The sequence below is a fragment of the Lycorma delicatula genome, chromosome 1 (assembly GCF_047948215.1).
Source record: "Lycorma delicatula isolate Av1 chromosome 1, ASM4794821v1, whole genome shotgun sequence".
In the NCBI taxonomy this organism is placed as follows: Eukaryota; Metazoa; Arthropoda; class Insecta; order Hemiptera; family Fulgoridae; genus Lycorma; species Lycorma delicatula.
The window spans coordinates 56,689,632-56,710,655 of record NC_134455.1 but is presented as its reverse complement, the minus strand read 5'-3'; the positions used below and the strand labels follow the sequence as shown (position 1 = coordinate 56,710,655).

The 21,024-nt window shown below is 29.2% G+C and overlaps 1 protein-coding gene across 2 annotated transcripts in view; it reads right to left on the bottom strand.

Annotated features, from left to right (window-relative positions):
- LOC142318102 (calcitonin gene-related peptide type 1 receptor-like) overlaps positions 1 to 20,522 on the bottom strand; it is a 237,195-nt gene extending 216,673 nt beyond the window's left edge. For both annotated transcript variants that reach the window (XM_075354631.1, XM_075354632.1), the window contains exon 1: positions 20,475 to 20,522. The gene's annotated coding sequence lies outside the window, so the exon portion shown is untranslated. The remainder of the gene's footprint in view (positions 1 to 20,474) is intronic.
- Between the last annotated feature and the right edge of the window lie 502 nt (positions 20,523 to 21,024).

Genomic DNA, 21,024 nt, shown 5'->3' with positions numbered 1-21,024 from the left:
TGGAGTTCAGAACGTTCTCGAAATGAAAAGCATGAGCTAAAGGAATTTTTCGTATTACGCAGACGAAAGACTAAAAGCTAATCAAAGGGAATAATCGAATAAATATTGACGGATTCTTAATGCTTACTAATTTAACATATATGTGTAGAAATAAATATAGCGATTGGGTGCTAACTGAACTGGTCTAAACGCAGAAACAAACTTTAATTACGGTAAATAATCCTTTGACGTAAGCTGGACTCAATATTTGACTCATTTGAAATCGTTATCGACTTCAATTAATAACATGTAATCTGTAATAGCTCACAAGATTTTATAACTTATAAATCAGCTTATATCGATTATATCAACTTAAGACTATAAAATAGTAACAGTACCTATAGATAAAACTACACCTTTTTTACACCAAAGCACGAATAAAAATTTTAAATAATTTCCAAAGCCATTCTAAATTATTAAAATCGAACTATGTCAAATGATCTACGAAATTAGTTTTCAACTGAAGAAATAAATAATTTATATAATTTCTTATTCAGTAATGACGATATTGATTACGATTTTATCGTAGCAAAATATCTTACAGAAATAAGTTAACCTTGACTCTATGGGTGTAGTACAAGAGCATTGGTAAAAAATATCATTATGCTGGTGTAGGAAAAATAAAAATACGAACATTCTTTTTAAAAGAAAATATATCATGAAAACTATCAGGAAGTCTTTTTGAATTTCGTCAAGTCGTAAATTTTATTCTTACAAAATAACCGCAACAAACATCCTCGCTTCGTTTACTAATACTAAACACCGCTAATAACTGTCTTCTCTTTTAGATCAGTTTTTTATTTTCAAATATAATGAAAAAATTAAATCGTTTGGTAAATTTTCTAAAAGTGAAGTATTTCGAAATCCCTTATCTTTTACATATTATTTTTATATTCTAACATCCATTTTACAAATTTCTTGGTCAACCATTCATATTACATTAACATTATTACCAAAGAATAAAACAGCATAAGATATAAATCTATGAAACAAACGCTATAAAACTCTGAATAAACTATCATTTCATAATTCAAAATAACATTTTGAATTAAAGATTCTTGAAAAAATTTTAATTAGAAAATTATTATGAAAATATAAAAAACTATTTGTAGTACAGATTTTTTATTAAATTACACAATTTTAAGTCGAAATTTAACACTTTTTGTTTTCCAATTTTACTGTTTCCTCTCGCCCAATAAATACAAATTTCGTTTGATCAACTGATTGATGATCTAATGGAATAGAGATTAGTGATTTATTTTTCATCAGAATTGCTAGACCGAGTGTTAGCCGTTGGTTAATTTTTAGCCTTGCACTTTTCGCTTATGATTCCTTAAAGTACCACTTTGTTGTTTGGTTCTAATTAACAACAGCATATTCTTTCCAAACCAGAATGTTATAAGTAACATATATACTAAATATATTTCACAAGTATGGGATACAACTATCCATAAAGGTTCCAATTAAAAACACAAAATAAAAAAACACTAATTACTTTTTAAATATTTGCGAAAGACTCATCATCAGATTTATAATAGGTGCTGTTTAACAGTAAAATCACAAATATTTCGATACTGTTTAGTCCTTCCAAGTTTTAAAAACATTTTTACACAAGTAAAAATCCATCTAGAACAATAAAAGATTGAACAACCCTTCTTTATTCAGTAATCGGGTAACAAATAGGTTTTAAGTAAACTTATATTGTCGGGTACTTTAATTCGTTATATTACATCAAACAGATAAACTGTGGTTTACGTTACGTTTATGACTAACAGTTATTGGATAAATTTTATATTGCGTAAAAAGGCTACTATGCCTTCTGAACAATATCGGCAAGGTCGTTGAACGCATGGTGGCCGTGCGGCTTATTGATGAAATTAACGCCGGCCTGCGTCTACATAGGAATCGGTTTGATCTTTGTAGGAGAGATCGACCATTCAAGCCCTCTTAAGGTCACATTTTGGGCTAACAACATGAGGGGAGGACACTTGACGAATGAGGCGACTGCCAATGGTAATTTTATTGGATGTCTGCAAAGCTTTGGGTAGGTTTCATGGGACTCCATTCTTGACGCTCTGCGACGGAAGAGAATCCGTTCCTATCTATTATAGTAGGTTTTGGGTTATTTTTGAGAGAGATGGGTCTCTGTTGAGACTCAGCAATGGAACCTATGCTTTTGGATGATAGATGGGGGTTCCGCAGGGCTTCGTGCTTGCCCCCTCCTCTGGAACGTAGAGTTTGATGGAATACAATCTTTACCTTCCGGAGCAGTCGGGGGTGATTGCTTATGCTGATGACTTGGCTATACTCGTTGGTGGTAAGACCAAACAGGATCTCCAGGACCGAGCAAAGAGGCCCTTACTAGTATAGAGAGACGGTTGACGATTCACGGACTACGTTTATCTCCACAAAAGAGTGAATACATCGTTCTAGCCAGTTGGAGGAAGGTGAACCGGATAGATCTACGCATCGGAGAACATCTGATCCCGTCCAAAGCGACTGTCCGATATCTCGAGGTGATTATTGTCCGGTTGTGTAGATTCTGCGATGACGTCATTGCGGTCTGTGAGCGGGCAGAGAACACTTTTAATACCTTAAAACGACATCTCTCGAGCCATTATGTCTACCATTACTTCCATCAATCTATATGCCGCTCAGGTTTGGGGCTCAGCATTACAAATTAAAAGAAACCTCGCTAAACTTCCAAGCCTGCACAGACGATCGCTGCTGGAAATCATCTCACCATATAGGACTACATCGTATGATGCTGCCTGCGTTTTATCTGGTGTCCATTGATCTACTGCTTAAGGAGAGAACGGATAGGTATGCTGGAATATCTAACACTTGGTTGGGATGTGACTTATAATATCTGGAAAGATAGGTGGCTGGCTGGAGAGACGGCAGCCTGGACGAAGATCCTAATACCGGACCTGTGACTGTGATGTATAAGAAAATTTGGTGATCCCTCAGTAAAGCCCCTCAGAGCTTGGACCGGAGGGGGTGGTATGGCGACCGGTAACGTCACAAGGTGGGTGTCTTCCCCCTACGGATTTGGGATGACCTCGACAGCTACACTACACGAATGTACACAGGCTATAGGAACTTTCAAAGCTATCTACACCGCATTGGGAGGCGTGACAACTCCAACTGTATGTTCTGCACAGAGCACGACACTATCGACCACACCTTCTTTCAGTGCCCTGAATAGGAGAAACATTTGTGCAGGGATTCCCGGCTTGACAACTGTATCCTTACTGACACATTATTGCTTCTGAAGCCTGTTGAGATGTGTTCAGCATCTTTTCTCTGACGGTGCTTGGAGCAAAGGATGATGAGCAGCGGAGAAGGGGCTTCTAGCGGGAGGCGATGGACAGCCTTAGTTGTGAGGACTGGTACGCCTTTGTGTGCCAGCCCCGGTGATCAGCTGGGGACTCCGTATACTACTTGTACTGCTGTGAAAGTTCCCTGTCGTGATGCCGATCTTCAGAACCCAACATCCAATAAGGGGGAGTTAAGACCACAGTTCCGGTGAGGGATCCTCTTGGAGACTCCTCATTTGAGGCATAAGGCGCAGACAAGACCGAGACCCAGCCTTTGACGAGGGGTTAAATGTTGCAGCATTGCTGGATCCGGAGTCTCCTCGCTGTGGGTTGGAGGCTGGCACAGTATTAATGATCCAACTGGTGGGTCGACCTGCCTTGCCAGACGTACAGCTGGTGGGCGGGAAGGCCCGTTAGAGTCAAAGGACACTCTTCTGGGCTGAGTTACACTTAGCTATGGGTCCGGCCCAGGGGAGGGGGATAAAAAAAATTTATTGCATAAAGATGATGAGTTTCTTTGTAATTGAATTGTTGCGCCACATTTTAATACTGGGAACCATATTAAATATTTACTATAAACAAAATAGAAAAATAAATTGTAGTTTTAATATTGTACAAAATATATAAAAACTTGTAATAGAATATCAAATTTATCGAAAAATATCATAACATATAAATATTTGAGATACTTCTGGGACTTCAAGTTTTTCTAAAACGTATGAGCTATAAATTACCGTTATAAACAGAGCTGTATACCGTTTCTCACAGTTTAAAAACATGTACACAAATACCAACATAGCAAAACAATCTTTACGTTCAATAGAATGTATTGTAGTTTTTCTTGTTAACAAAAAAATCAGCAACAATTTTTTATCATGAAAATTAGAGTAACTTATAAAGTTGTTTAAATATAAACAATATTAAAAAAAAAAAAAAAAATAATACGCTTTTATTTATGATCCACTAAAAGAAGAAAAATAATTTCACTTTCATATTAAATCAAGAATAAATGTTTATAATAAACTCTATAATAAACTGATTAAATTCAAATAATATTTTATAATTATAATGATCATTTAAATATCTGTTTTCTATTCACGGTAGTGAATGTACTTTTATGTGGACATTTATTTATTGCATCTCTCAGCTATATTTAGTTATAATAATGCATATTGAATGAATTTATTAACAAAATTCCTTTACATTTTATATCACGAATAATGAAAACGTGGGGCACTTTTCATTGTATTAAATAGCAAATTATATCAATAAAATTGTAAAATATAATGTAATACAATGAAGGGCGTCCTACGTTTTTATTATTTGTGATATAAAATGTAAAGGAATTTTATTAATAAATTCATTCAATAATTCATTATTACAATTAAATGTAGCTGATAGATGTAAAAAATCAACGTTCACATAAAAGTACATTCACTAACATGAATAGAAAACATATTTATAAATCATCATTATTAATATAAAGTGTTACCTTAATTTAATCAAAGCGTTTATTATAATTTTTTTCATTTTATACTTTTTGGTCTCAATTAGACTAAAAATAAAACATTGACACAATTAGATAATGTATTATTATGAAACTTCTCGGACACAATTTCAGGGAAATAAGTTAATTTATCCAATTTATAATCCCATCTTGACATTATACTCCATTCTCTTGCGTAGTAGATAGCACAGATGACTGGCACTCTGGGTCGAAGTCTTTCGTACGTATTCGCAATTATTTTAATTTCTGTTATTTGCAAAAACGAATTTTCTATGAAAAATAGACTTTTTTTATAGAATTTTTTGTAATCACAATGCATTGTCATCGATAACAAGAATGCGTGCAAAAGTTTAGACTTCTATTTCATCTGGAAGTAGGTTAAATATTGCTGACAAAATTCAGACGAACTGTATGACACAGTACACAGAGTACAGAAAGTATAAGATGTAAAAAGCGATAAAATGATTTTCATTGAGTTTCAGGAGGTTCACAAATGGATGATTCTATAAAAAAAATTACAATAATTTATTACACTTGGTTTACAGTAGGTAGAAAATGTTACATCAAAAAAAGGTTGGTTAATTATCTACTTAGTTTTTCGTTCTCAAAACACCAGTTTAAGTTTTTAGTAGCAGATCTACTATCTAAACCTCACTACTCATTAAATCACTGTTAAACACTAATATTAAATATAAAACCGCTGCACTGCTATTAATGAATACCTGAGAAGCATTTACTATTTTTTATTTTTTTTTTTTTAGTTTTATATAATTTTTTTTTAGTTTTATTTATTTTTATTTGGTATTTTTTTTCTAATTATTTCGATTATTTTATTTTATTATAGGAGTGGTGGAGATTTTTTGCCAGTGTTAATATGAGTAACATCTGGTTAATAATAACAGTTGACTTTAGTAACGTAGAACATCTTTATATATGATATTAAGTCTTACTATTATCAAATGGATCGATTTCGATGATTATTTTTTTGTTTTGGCTTCTTTGGTGGTCTCATTTTTTTAATAATATTGGTTGATTAATATGAAAAAAGACGTTTTTACCGACGTAATTGAGAACTCGTATCAACAAAACAATGAGAAAGTAAGTAAAGTAAAGTATTTTGTCCAAAATATGGACAAAAATTCTTATTAAAATTCTCTTATGTTAAAAGTATGAGTAAATTTATAAACAAATGTATGCGTTTAGTCGCGTAATTAATTTCTTTTTTCGAACAAATAAATAATTTTAGTTGGAACTATTAATTATAATTTATAATTACGAGTATGTATTATATATATTTTTTAATTTGTTTTATGTAATGAAATAAATGTTCCTTCTTTCCGAGGAATAAAAATTAAAAATATAGTTCGTGTATGAGAAATTTAATTTTGTTGAAATCATTTGATAAAATTAACGTTTTAGATTGCTTGACTGAGATAAAACTGCATAGTTTATTATTTTTACATCTCTAGAATATGTGCAATATTCTAGCAACTAGCCTATATTACCTTCCTTTTAATGCTTATACTCTGAAAGAATCGGTAACTATTTGTTGCATTCTTAGATTGTTTTTTTTTTTTTTTTTAAATACAATCATAACTGGCATATATAAACTGGCTTTCACTTTACGTATTACTTAGAATTTTAATCATCATTACACCGATTAGGAGATTTCATATGAATGTTTTTTACCGTATAATTCAATTCCAGTCTCTTGATGTTTTTAACACGACTTTTATACGATAAAAGCTATGTAAATGTCAAAATAATATTTTAAACATATAAAATCTAAAATAAAAACCTATTTAAATTTAAAATATAAACTTATTAGCTTTTATTTTAATGAAACATGAGTTTATTGTCAATGTTATCACCAGCAATGGTAAAAAAAAAAAAAAAACATGCTATATGTGATTACAACTAAAAGATATGAAGAAAATTATTTCTTCTACGGATTCAATTGTTATCCTGTTATCCAAAGATAAACTGCGGTTTTGTACTCTAAAATTTCGGTCTTGCTTGTCTACGATAACAATTAAGAAATAACTAAAATCTACTTGTGACATTAAGAACAGTGACAATACATATATCAATGTAACTTTACAGAATATGAGTCGCTATCGATTTCTTGGATTCAAAGAAATATACATAGAGAGTATTCAGTTATGCTAATAAAATCCTTTTCATGAGATATAATAATTAAATAATACTTCATTATTAACCTAATAATCATTTTTCTGTTATACAAATTGAACTGTGTTACCGTAAAATCTAATTTTATCGTTATAATTTATACAGTAAAATATTAATGGTTCTTTTTGAATCATTTTCTAATAATTACGTGAGCTTTTCCTTTCCGTATCTATGAGCCCACGATTTTCGAAAAACTAAACTTTTATTTATTTACATCTTATAGTAGGGTATTAAACATAAACATTGTGTAAATAAATATAAGTACAAATATAAGCATAATTAGTTTATTAATTTGAGGATTCGTTATTTTATAAGTGGAGTCGAAAAACCTTTACCACCACTTTTAAAAAGGCAAGAAAATAGGTCTATATTGCTGGTGCGGTATTTATTGTTAGATAGAAGAAATTTGGTGTCAGTAAAATTTTATCTCATTCATTACTAAACAGATACAGCAGAGAAATAATAATATCTTAAAAATTTTCTAAAAAGAGCTCTTTAACTGATGAAAGATAGAAGAAAATATTATGAAAAAATGAAATATTGTTGGAAATGTGAGATAAGTGACATGATAGAAGTAGCGGACAATTTTTACAAGATTAGAACAAAATACACGATACAACAAGCACTTGTAATGCATATTAAAGCTCACATTCTGTTGCAGTTAAAGATGAAGATTAGCTTGTTTACAAAAATAAGTTTTCTTAGCCTCGATCTAACGTTATCGTGATCTGCTTTCGTTCTTATCGTTATATGATTCCGAGAAAATCTTTGACGTGTGAGTTCGGGAAACTATTGAAACCGCTTATGCAAAGTTACTAGGTTCAAAAAAATTTAGTTTTGATGGTTTCATTAGCGAAAGTTATATGTTTTAAATCCTTTTGCATTATGAACAATCCAATATTTCTTATGCTTAATCGGTCTTATAAAATACTACTCTTTGCTTAACATGTCATAAATATAGTGTGATGAAATAATTACTGAAATATATATCACCTGATATTTTTATAATAATTTCATCGAACAAAAATATTTTAAAATCACAAAGAAAAACATTTAGGTACCGTTCACAAAAATAAAGCAAAAAGTCACCGTTTGAAAAGAACGACTGCTTTTCTGTTTTAATTTTATTTCAGTTACGTTTACTTAGCTTATTATTTTTTTGTATTGAATAGTTTTTTAAGTTTACTTTACTACTACCGTTAATATTATTTATGAAAACAGAGTATTATAGCAATAAAAATACTTAATAAATAGACATTATTTAAACATTATTTTTAATCTTTTGTGAAAGGCTTATTTTTTATACAGACTGAATGTGTATTGTTTTTAATAAAAAGTATAAAATTGTTTCATTGTTATTATTACAAAAAATACTGACACAACTGCAGGTTCAACAATTTCACTTTAACCATGATTAACAACTATAATTAGGTAAATGATTACTAGTATAATCTCCTTATTAACGTTTCAACTGTAATTTTTTTTTGTAACGTGAATTGTATGATAATAAAATACAACGGCTTGCATGCATACAGTCGACAGTTGTTGACTGCAATCGTGGCTGACTCGCAGTTTCATCCGTTAGTAGAAAGAAGAAGGAGATAAAGTATTTGGAAAATTTCAAAGGAATCTAATGGTCTTTATGTGCTCTTGGAAGGATTATATTTTTTGGAAGCTAATTTACCGGATCAGTTAAATTCGGTCTCGAAAGCGGAGGAATCCGGCTAGACTTGACTAACTACTATATTCAAATTATTTTACATCTCCATTACATAAACAACCGCCTTCTAATTACTAATGTTAATTGTTAGTTTAGTATTTTTTTTGTTGTTGAGTTATTTGGCTATAATACATTATTATTTATTATACAGTGTGTAGGTTTGTTACGTAATGAATGGTAAACCAAAAAGGTGGAAGAAACAGATTAAAAAGATTAATAAACAACATTTTAAATTTATTTTTTAAATTGTAAGTTATGAAAGAGGTAATCAGTCTATTAAATAAATTTAAGTATCTGGTTACTAAAGCAGATGAAAAAAATAGTTTTTACAAATTTAGAAAGGAAAAGATCGGCATTTACAAAGGAATATTAATACATTTTCAATCAAGCTTCAAAGTAAGAAAAAGAATAACCAGATATTCTACACACAAACTTACCAAATTGTACACATATAAAATTATTTACTTATTTTATTATACAAGAAGATAAATACTAGAAATTAAAAAAATTAATGCAGAATTAAAGAAAAAAATATTGGCAATTAAAATAAAAAAATTAAATTAATATAAAAAAAAAAATTGTATGTAATTTGCTGAATATCAAAAGAATATCAAACTCGTAATACATAAATGCAAAATACATGATGATAAATAAATAAATTGCTTTTATAGACGATAATGGAACAAAAACACAGACAAATTAAGATCTTGCCTTATTAAAATATTCTTGGCTAGCGTTTTTAGAAAGGTTAGTTGTACGACCCCGACTGCAGGCAGATCATATGGATAGTAAAACCTTCCTTGTTTGACGTCACTTTCATTCCTTTTACATTTATTAAACGTTCAAGCAACTTTTGCATATTACGCGCCTTGCTGGTAACACTGAATACAAATGTGGTATCGTAATACAAGAGCGACTGTGTCTTTAGTGGCAGAACAAATAACCGTCCCTTCACAGCTTACTCCGTATTTAACAATATTACCGATGGATATCAATAAGTAACCTCATTATTACGGAAGGGAAGAGCAAAGTACCCAACTGTTTAGTTTACTAAGAGGCTCGTAAATGATTTATGTAGTTCTGTGAATGCTAAGTAAGTTGTAGGAACGATATGCTAATAATAAATTTACTATAAATAAAATAACGTTAGAACAGCGCATTACTAGAGGTAAATTTCCTTTTTTTAACAGCCTTAATAATAATACACAATATCAGTCAAAGTAGTTGTTGAGATAGGATATTATCATTAACAATAAAAAGAATTATTTTAGTACTAAAAAATGAAAGTGCAAATATTGCTTTCTTTTTTTGTTTATATTTATTTTTCACTAAAATCGTGTTTTTAAAACGAATACGATCAAATTATTTTCTCTGTTTTATTTGTTATATGATTTAATGTAAAGCTATAAGCAAACTTTAGAATTGTAAACATGATTAAGTTTTTAATAATTTCTACAGTAGCATGATTGTAAATCATATTTTTTTCATCATAATAGTTATGCAGACGTTGTAATTGTATGAATGGGCATTACTGAAGTATCGTAATTTCAAGATAAGTTTCTATTTTTTATTAAAAAATGAATGGTTCTGTAAACAAATAAACATAGTTTGTAACAGGTCGTATTAAGGATAATTTTCATTTATTATACATTTTTTACAATTTATGAAGTGTGATTTTTTGTTAAGAATTTAAGCGTTATGATAATCACTGTATGTTGATTTAATTAGGCTTCAGTTTACTTTTTGAAAATGAAAATTTATTCTGTACAGAATATAAGTTATCAGTTATAAATCCCATAATTTTTACCCTTTGTATTAAGTTTTGGATAATAAAAAAGACTTGATTTTTGCCGTCTTTTGAGAATGAAGTTTTTGCAATCCTCTGCGTTGTTATCCTTTATCCTAAACGATTAAATATATATATATGTACACAGACTTTCTACAGTGACACTTTTATTATTTCTTTTCGTTTGATAATCAAAGGAACCTATTATTTTTCTCTCATAACATTTAATGTATATTTACTTAATAGATGTCATACTTGTTAAATCCATTTTAAATTTAATTCATATAAACGAAACAAAACTAATTGAGATTAGTTTTACTGCAAATATGTGTGTTACTGTTATTAAAAAAATAACTGATTTTGAGTAAGAATTAATGCGAAATATCATATTATATTAAATTTAATTAAATAATAATAATTAGATTCAAAGTGAACCGTTAGTATTTTTTACGAAATTTTTATTAAGTTGCCTTTTGAAGGCATTCATGTTTATTAAGTGTCAGTTTGTTAGGAGTAATATGTAAGTCGTATTTCAGCTGTTATATTATTATCAAATTTCAAGATGTATCGATGAATATACCTTACATTAATAATTTATAAAGCTCGATATCTGCCAATATCCATATTTGATTTATTTCTCTTAGAACTACTCCCTCTAATACACAAGAAACCTCACCAAATTCCATGATTATGTGTTTCTGAGATATGATAACCATTGTTGAGATAGAAATAAGTAAGAAATCACCGATGCCGGCCTCTGTAGCGGTAGTAGCGACTCGGCCTTTCATCCGGAGGACCCGGGTTCGAATACCGGTCAGACATGGCATTTTTACAAACGCTGTAAATCATTCATCTTCATCCTCTGAAGCAATACCTAACGGTGGACCCCGAGGTTAGAAAAAAAAAAAAAATCACCAATATATACGAGTACATACACAAAAATGCTCATAGATTTATTATATATTTTTAACTGAGATTTTTGTATGTTTAGATATTACGAAATTAAAAAAATTGGAGTTTTTTTTACCCAATAGAACATTTTTTCTGCAAATTTTAAAGAGACACGGATAAAATCATCAAATGTATAAGATTTAAAATGGAAATCTTATTACACATTTTATGTAAGCTAAAATGGAAAGAAATTCTATATATTCTGTACTCGCTACGCAGTGAACATAAACGAACATAATCACGTAATATAATTTTACTAGTCACCCACCGCATATCCAAAGATCACATTGAATTTACCGGAAAAATGTTGAACATGGTAGGAGTTTACCAGGTTTAATTGTATGTTGGTTGTGTTATATTGATTCAAACGTTTAAAGCCTAATTCTGCAGAAAAAGTCACACACACTGTTTTGTAAAAACCCTACTACACATTTACCGTGTCGTGCTTCTTTGGTTTAATAATTCTCCATTCTTTAATACACCCTAACTCCAGTACATAGCCAAACAACAGTGTTGGATGTATAAAATCTATATACTGTACATAATCCATGCACCTCTTTTTTCTTGTTTAGCCTATAGAACTACCGTAAGGTACTACTTCAGAAAATGAATGAGGGTGATATGCATTAATGTAAATGAAGTTTAGTTTTGTACAGATATCGCGGAAGAAAATAATCGGTCCTATTTTTATCGAGTACACCATTAATGCAGAACGATATCAGGATATTTTATTTCAGTTCATTGCAATGTTGGAAGAGGAAGACAGACACTGCTGGCTACAACTTGACGGCGCGACATCGCACTACGCAGGTTCAACTTCTGATTTCGTCGAGGAATTCTTTGGTAATCGTGTTATCGGTCGATGCTTGTGGCCACCAAGAACTCCAAATTTAACTGCGGCGGATTTTTTTCTATGGGGTTACCTCAAAGAAAAAGCCTACAGCAACAAACCACGAAATCTTGAACAATTGAAAGTCAACATTGAACAAGCTGTATTAAATATCCAGCCACAAACTTTGAAAAATGTTGCAAGAAACGATGTAAAAAGAATTGAAGTTTGTATTCAAGAAGATAGCGACCACTTCCAACATTTACTCTAAATGTAAGGTAATGGATGGTAATAATAAAAATTACATTTACACATGCCTTTTTATTATTTCAATACCTAACAAAAATAAGGTTGGGTTGCGTTTTATATGGGACAACTTGTATTTACTTATATATCAATTTGTTAATCGTTTCAAGAAAGTGAAAAAGTTTTTAAAAAAATTATTTATTTTTTTAAAGTGATTTATTTTTACCATTAAGTGATTTGATATCGTTAAATGAGAAAAATAAAACGTAAACCTTGGTAGAACATATTATAGGCTCGAATGTAAACCGTAAAATAAATGTCGATGCTAAAAGTAAGGACTGTTCTATGCGTGTATAGGTAGGCATATTGAACGATACAGCTATGTTTTGAGTTGAGCAGAATATTTTCAAAGGAACTTAGTCGTTTCTTAACGTCATTAACGGATAAAATTGATTTATTTTTAGTTTTGTAGAAACTAATTCATCAGTTCTGAGAGACATCAGCAAAAGTATAAAAAAAAAAATTTACAGGTTCAGAGTCTTCTCTGAAACTTGTCCTGTGTATAAGATTTGATTGATGATAATTCAAATTGCCAAACGTCTTGTTAATATAATTTTGGGCAGGGTATACTTTTTTTAGGCGTAGGAAATGCAAGGAGTTGTCGTTTAACTTTTCAAGAAAAATTTAACATAACATATTTTTTTATATCAATCATGTGTATACCTACATACTTATGTTGTCGATCATATACATGATGCAATATTTTTAATTTAATAGCAAAAGTGATGTCCAGTTTTACAAAAATGTTTAAATAATTATAAAAGAAATTTCATTACTTCTTAATAAACACAATTCTGATTGTTATGCTATATATAAATATATAATATTCGTTAGCAATAGATCAAGTTAACTGTAATCATACCAAGAATATATAATAATAAACAGCATTTAAATTATTATATTCACAACACTTAATTAAAAAATATTTTAATTTCATGTCATAATCTGAAACCTTACAATCGATTTATTAAAAATTATTTTCGTCAAGGGATCACAAAAGTCAATAATCGCATGCGTTAACCAGCTGGGGGTGATTATATTAATTTATTATACGATATGAATATTTTGCATATACGAGTAAAATGAAATATTATGCAAAATTTAATATCCCGATTCAGCAATTCAGCCCGTGAGTATTTATTCCCTTAATGTTTTCATGACAGAAATTTACCTACTGTGAACAATGTTTAACGGTTATTTTATTTACAAACTGATCACTAAATTGAGCAGTTAGTAAATAGTAAACAGTCAAAATTTGACGGTAGTTATTTATGTAATATTGGTTTTTACATTTTAAAAGATTATTTTTATTAAGCATTTTATATCTCTTTGTATATATTACCTTCTCAGGATCTCAATCACGGATCATTGCATCTTTTTAGAGTTTAAATAAGCTTTTTTTATTCTTCAGAAAGGTCATTTTGGAAATGATTTTCGGTAATACAATAAAAAAATAAATCAAAAATTTGTAATTTTAGATTATACTGTATTATACTGCAGAACTAGATATTGAACGTATTAGGTTTGTAGACTGGAAACCAATATAGGTATTCAATTGTGGGTAAACACTATCCCTAATACCATTTATACAATTCCCAGCCCGTTGTGTGCTAACGTATGTTTCCAGATATGTTGTTTCACACGTGTCGAAACCGATACGGATTAAATCAAACAGAAACAGCGATAATGTTTTATATACAATTATTATATTACTGTAATTATATTGAATAATGCATGTTTGTCTTCATGAATTAATTACACCTCTTGATCGCGGTTAACTTTATATACGGATTTATTTATTATATGAATTTATTAGTGTATTTTATCTCTTGAATAATTATTTATGCGAGTAGCATTTAAAAAAAATACTATGAAAGTGGTTTTTAATCTTAATAGACATGTTTTTTAAGTCATTTTTTGTCTTTCATAACAGTAGTTATTATTTTACGTTTAACTTATTCCTCCCTTACGACTAGCTATGGCCCAACTATTAAGAAATGTAGTCGGTTGGTACTGCTCAGAAATAACTAACCAGTAATGTTCTTATCAGCAGTTTATGCTCAATTAACCAAATTAACCAAATTATTTGGCAAATATTTTTATATAGTTCTTATTCTCCTGAATCGATATAAAATAATCGAATAAGATTACATTTAATTTATAATAATTATTATCAACAGTCAAAATGAGAGAATAAAAACTAGATTTTTGCTATGTATTTAGGTATCAGCACCTCGAAACACAGACAAAAAAAGTACTCATTCACGCATGACTAAAATTATGGTTATCATTATTTTCGAAAGCAGTCCATATTAATTAATTTCTCTTATGACAGTAAAACAGTTGGTTAAAATTTATACTTGTAAATAAAAATCTTACTTTTAAAATGGAAAAAACTGTTGTGGGCGCATCAAGTGACTTCCTTGTACACCTATTAAATTACATGCACACAGTTTTTTAAATGAAAATATATAAAATTTCATTCCATTAATAACGTCTGATATTTGTTCACATTTTTTTATTATTACTTAATCATTAATTATTGTAAAACTTTATTAACAATCAAAGATTAATAATTATTAAATTAATATATTTAAATTACAAAAAGTTAAAAAAAGTCTTATTCGAACCAATGTCCCTTTCCCTTGTAAGATCCAAATATCTCATTAATTAAAATTTCATTAGGCTACAACTCTGAAACCAATGAAAATAAGTACCAGTTATGATATATCGTTAAAAATCTCTCAATGAAAGCTTATTATTACAGTTAAGAAAGAGTGCAAAATCCAGATTTTTTTTTGGATTTGTGGTTTTTGGACACTTTTGGTTCGGTCGATTGCAATCAAAAAAGGAGGTGCACTACTAGATGTTACAACAATCGTAAATCCAAAATTTCAACATTCTACGGCTAATCGTTTTTGAGTTATGCGAGATACATACGTACGTATAGACGTCAAACCGAAATTAGTCAAAATGGAATCAGGGATGATCAAAATGGATATTTCCGTTGAAATCTGAAAACCGAAATTTTTCGCGATCACAATACTTCCTTTTACTTCGTTCAATGAAGTAAAAAACTGGATCATGAAATACGTCTGGATCATTTCTAAAATTGATGCAGACGTATTGAGAAGTATGAAACTAAATATCGTAAAAAAAAAAAATCCTGTAAAAATGTAAACTTCTCGGCTTGAATTAAAAAAATAGAGCAGAATGAAGAGAGTAAAAACTGTAAATTATTCCCGATTTTCATGCAGAGAAAATCGAGGGGTATAATTTGTATTTTAATTATTAAAACAATGAATTTAATATGTCAGCAAGACGTATTAGATTCATGTATGACTATCTACGTGGACTTTATCGATTAAGTTATTAATAGAACCCATTCTTTTTCTCATTATAACTTACTCCATCTTTATTATTTGTGTATGACCTTTTTTAAATTACCAGCACATAAATTTTCCCAGATATTAATAACGTAATTTGTTACTTATGTTGAAGTTTTAGAACCAAGTTAAAATAATTAAGGTTTAGAGGAAAATAAATTCTATTAGTGAAGAAAGACGGTAGATGGCATTCTAGCTTTACTTCGTTTAAGTTCTAATCCTACTAATTTTTTCCTTATCTTTTCTACCCGTTTCGTATGCAACGTGAATAAATGACTCGGCATCCTCGGCTTCGTTTATTAAAAATATTACTCCTTAAAAAAATACGTAAGTAAAGTAAGCAAATTAAAATTTGTTGTTTAGTGGGCTACAACTATCATTGTATTTTAAGAAAGCCGTTGTTTATCTTTAATTAAATTATTATTTATCTTTAATTAAATAACTCACTACATTTATTAGATTGGTTTTTAATCCTTAATGTAATAAAAATCTTGTTAAATAGTATACCTGTCAAGTGATAGGATTCCTCGATCGTTACATAATATAAACCAGGAAATATCTAGTGGAAATTTCTTCGATCATTAAATCAAATATAAAAAAAAATAATTTCAAGTAAATCTCTTGAAAATTATCAACTTTAATTGTTAAATATTTATAATTGTATTTTATTTTCATGATCTAGATACGGTTACTAATTATACCTAAGAGTTTTTAAAAGTAAGGTTAATACTCATGAGATTATAAAGAAATTATTCTTTAAAAAAAAAGCCTGTTCAAGAGTCATCTCTACATTCGGCATACATATACATGACCAGAAATTAATAATTATCATTATTAAACAGTAAAGTAATGATATACATTTAAATATTATTCACTAATATTACATACTAATTAATCGAACTCCAAGCTCTTTTTATAGAATATAGATAAATGAATTCGGAAATAATACCTAATGCATTATGTATTTAATCACTTTTCGCTTATTTATTAATCTTTCAAATATTTTTGTTCGTTAAATTAATTTAAATTAACAAAATTTTTAGTTTGAAATGTTGTTAAAATAGTAAACAATAAAACTGATTTTTTTTTTGTGAAGTCGTCTTCAGAAAAACTCCCAAGAAAAAATATTGAAACTGTATTACTAAGAAACTAAATTTCTTAAAATTAATCAATGTTTCATAAAACTCCGTATTCGCAGTTAAATTTGTAGACATTAATAAATATGATATCTATTTTTTCATCACTAAATTTAAAAATTAGGTAGTATCTCGGTATTTCGTGTGGAGGTCCCGAGTTTGAATCTCGGTCTCGGTTTGAATCTCGGGATGATGGCATCTTTTCATACGCTAGCAATTTTCGCTGGAATTTTGACCATATTGACTATTTTGACCTGTTGATGCTCGCTCTTTCATAAAAAAAATTATTTCTATCTCAGGTCACTGCTTTATAAAAAAAAATATTTTCGACTACTATAAAACTTTTTATAACAATAATTATATAAAATAGATCTCTAAAATAGCAGTTTATTTTGAAAATATAGTGACATATTCAACTAATTAATCGATTGTATATCTACCAAATTATTTAAAATTTATTAAAAAAGGGAATTTTATCTTTAGGTAAACTTATACACAAAGACAATTATAAAACAAAAATAAAAATAGATTCCTTCCATTTAAAGAATAGCTCTACAGGAGATATTCGCATGAAGGTTATCTGCGGCGAAGGTGATAATAGGAACAATTATCTGGTTGTTATATAGTTAATCATCATGTGTTTGTAATACGACCTCTTACTTTATTATTTTCATAACACATTCGGTATGTTGATACCGAGTGACTTAATTCATAATGATACACAGAAATAGAATTGATTACATAATTATTTTAAAATCTGTCTACTTAAACGAGGGTAAATTTTTTCTGTAGAATTTCATTAGATAATCAATGGATAATTTCAGAGAAGGGTAATTTTCATTAGATTATCGATTCAAATGACTGCAAACAGGTACAATAATATTTCTAAGTAACCCACTTCCTGTTATCAACTTCTAAGTTCTTTAATATACGGTGTTATTCGAAAAATTAAAATCCATTCTTTAATAAGACTTGTAATAAATATTTACATACAACCACTCCATCTACAAGTCATGGAGAAATCAAGCACTGTTGTTTTGTTTGGATATAGGCAGAGATGGAGATATAACACAACAATAGTCTGGGATCAGTCTTACTGAATAAAGTGACACTTGTCAACCCTTTCTAAACAAGAAATATTGTCCGTTTAAAATAGTTTACTGTATTATTTGGAACCTGCAATTTTTTTTGATTACGGTAATAATACAATTAAAAATATTTATTTACATTACTGTATTCATAAATGAATAATTAATTTCATAATTTCATAATTAATTAAGTAAACGTTTTTACTAAAATGGTATCATAGCTCACTGCATTATATTCAAAGCTGATAGTAATAATTTGAATATATAAGCCTACGGAATCGCAACAAGTTGGATATAGCTGCGGAATAAAATATAAAATAATATTTCTTAATAAATCTCTATAAATATATATAATTAAACGATCAATACTATCTTAAGACAGTCCTTAACCAGTTTTGTCTGCAGTTTCCGTAGAACTATCTTCTATGATAGGCCAACAACCCTCGACTTCTGAGCTTGACTCACTTTTACTTCAACCGGAATTAATTTCCAATTCCAATTATTTATACAAAAACAGCCGTTATTCAGCAGAAGAAAAACTGATGTTATATTATTTAAAATTGAAATTAAGATGACATCAATTAATCCACATATGAGTTAATATAAATAAAGCCTAATAAATAAAATAATGTTACTATCATGATATGTGTCTGCGTTTATACACACAGACAATAGTATTTAAAACAGCAATCTAATCTCACGGCAGAAATCGCAATTACTTTACTAGTACAACTTGAACGTGACTGTATACAGCAGTAGTTGGTAAACTCTCCGAATACGCAACTCGCCTTGTCGACCTGTATTTGTAATTCGTCTGAAACATTTTCCAGACCGCAGAAATGTCCTGCCAGGTAATATCGATCCTTAAAAGTAATCCAGACTCTTCAAAATAACTGTGGGATGAAAGGTGGGAATTTAGACATTTAATTAGATGAACACAATGAATGCGTATTTGTATCAAATTTCAGTAAAATTGCTATCCTAGGGGTCACCTTCATTAGTGCTACAGCATAGTTAAGAAAATAATTCTAAACAATTCGCTTAGCCAGACTGAAATACCTCAACTGCAATGGTTCTATCATCAATTCCTAAAGAAAAAAAAAATCTTTAAATACCCAATAAATAATATAATTCATGAATATTTATAAATATTTCATACAATGTAATTTGGTTTCTCGAATTAATGAACAAAAAATGTTTAAAGATGATATATTATTTAAAAACATACTAAATATAAATAGAAGGAAATAATAATTCAATCTAATAATTATCTCCTTGATAACATGGTCCCGTTTCATTTCATTTTAATCCATCAGAGTATATTCTCCTTCAGTATTCTGTTAGGATCGGACAGTCATGACTGTTTACACATTTTAACTCATGATTTTTAATTTTTGACTTCGATTTAATATTTTAATTCCTGATGATGGCTTTCAAATAAGCCAAAAGATCTAGAAGATATTTTAATGTGCTGGTAAGATGGATTTTAATAATTGTTAATATTATTTAAATAAAATAGAAATCTTCAAAACCTTTTTACGCGATTTTTGAATTCTTTTTGGAGGGAGGGCAATGCTATTTGATTAGATTCTTGTTAGGAGTTTTTTGTTAAACAAATATATGTTTTCCTTTGCATGTTACTAATGTATTTATGATTTGTGTAGAGTACAGTTTATTTCATTTACTTTTAAGTGGAATGAATAAAAATATTACTTTTGTTGTTTTTTTTTTTTTTTGTAATAGTAATTAAAAGTTATTATGAGAGATATTTTTAAAAAGGCTTCTTACTAAAAATTTAATTTTCTTCATAGTATATGTCGTTTATTTTTTAATTTATTTATACTAAAAATAGAAAATAGTTACATGATTTCTAGTTAAATTATTCGATTAGTTCTTACATAGAAATATTAACTTTTACAGCGTAAAAAAACAGAAACGGGAATTTCTGAAAACGGTTGGGTACATGTCACAATGCTGCTTTTTAGGGTAGAAAAACTTGACAGGAGAACGTAATTTAATAAATCCTCTTTGGCTCTTTTCTCATGTTAACACAGGATTTTTTCACTTTGTAGTCCTTCCTTTAGATAGTACAAATATAAAAGAATACTTTCTTTGTAAATCTCAGTGGAATGTTACTAAGTAATACACAAAGTATTACAGTCCTCCTTAAACCGATAAATGGGTAGATAAAAATTAATAATAATGATAATAATTACCGTGTGTAGAATCCCCGTTACTTCCTCAGGATTTGGACCACAGACCTGTCAAATAGAAAAATATTTTTCATTGAAATGTGTAAAAATCTCACAAGTACATAATAACATTTTAAATATTATAGATTATAACTAAAACCATTTCATTATTTACTCCCTGTAATAAAATCGAAAACTTCAGTTCAAGTTTTAGCTAAATAAATGAAATACATGCTCAAAAATTTATATACATTAATTTTGTAGTCCTTTATATATATAAATGTCCCTGCGCGCTAAAGGTGGGAATTTTAACAATTAATGTATTATTACCATTTAATTAATAATAATAGCAACGTATTACAATTTAATTAAACGGTGTATTCATCGTCATCATTCACTAAAGGCTACGCCTTCTCGATTTAGACACGTCACTCTCATCTCCGCTTCTCTCTTCAAGTCATTATATGAACCGAGGCCCATCATCTCTTCTTTAACATTATTGATGATGGTTGCTCTCGGTCTACCTCTAGGTTTTTTACCCAAAACCTTACCCTCAAATATATTCATCAAGAAC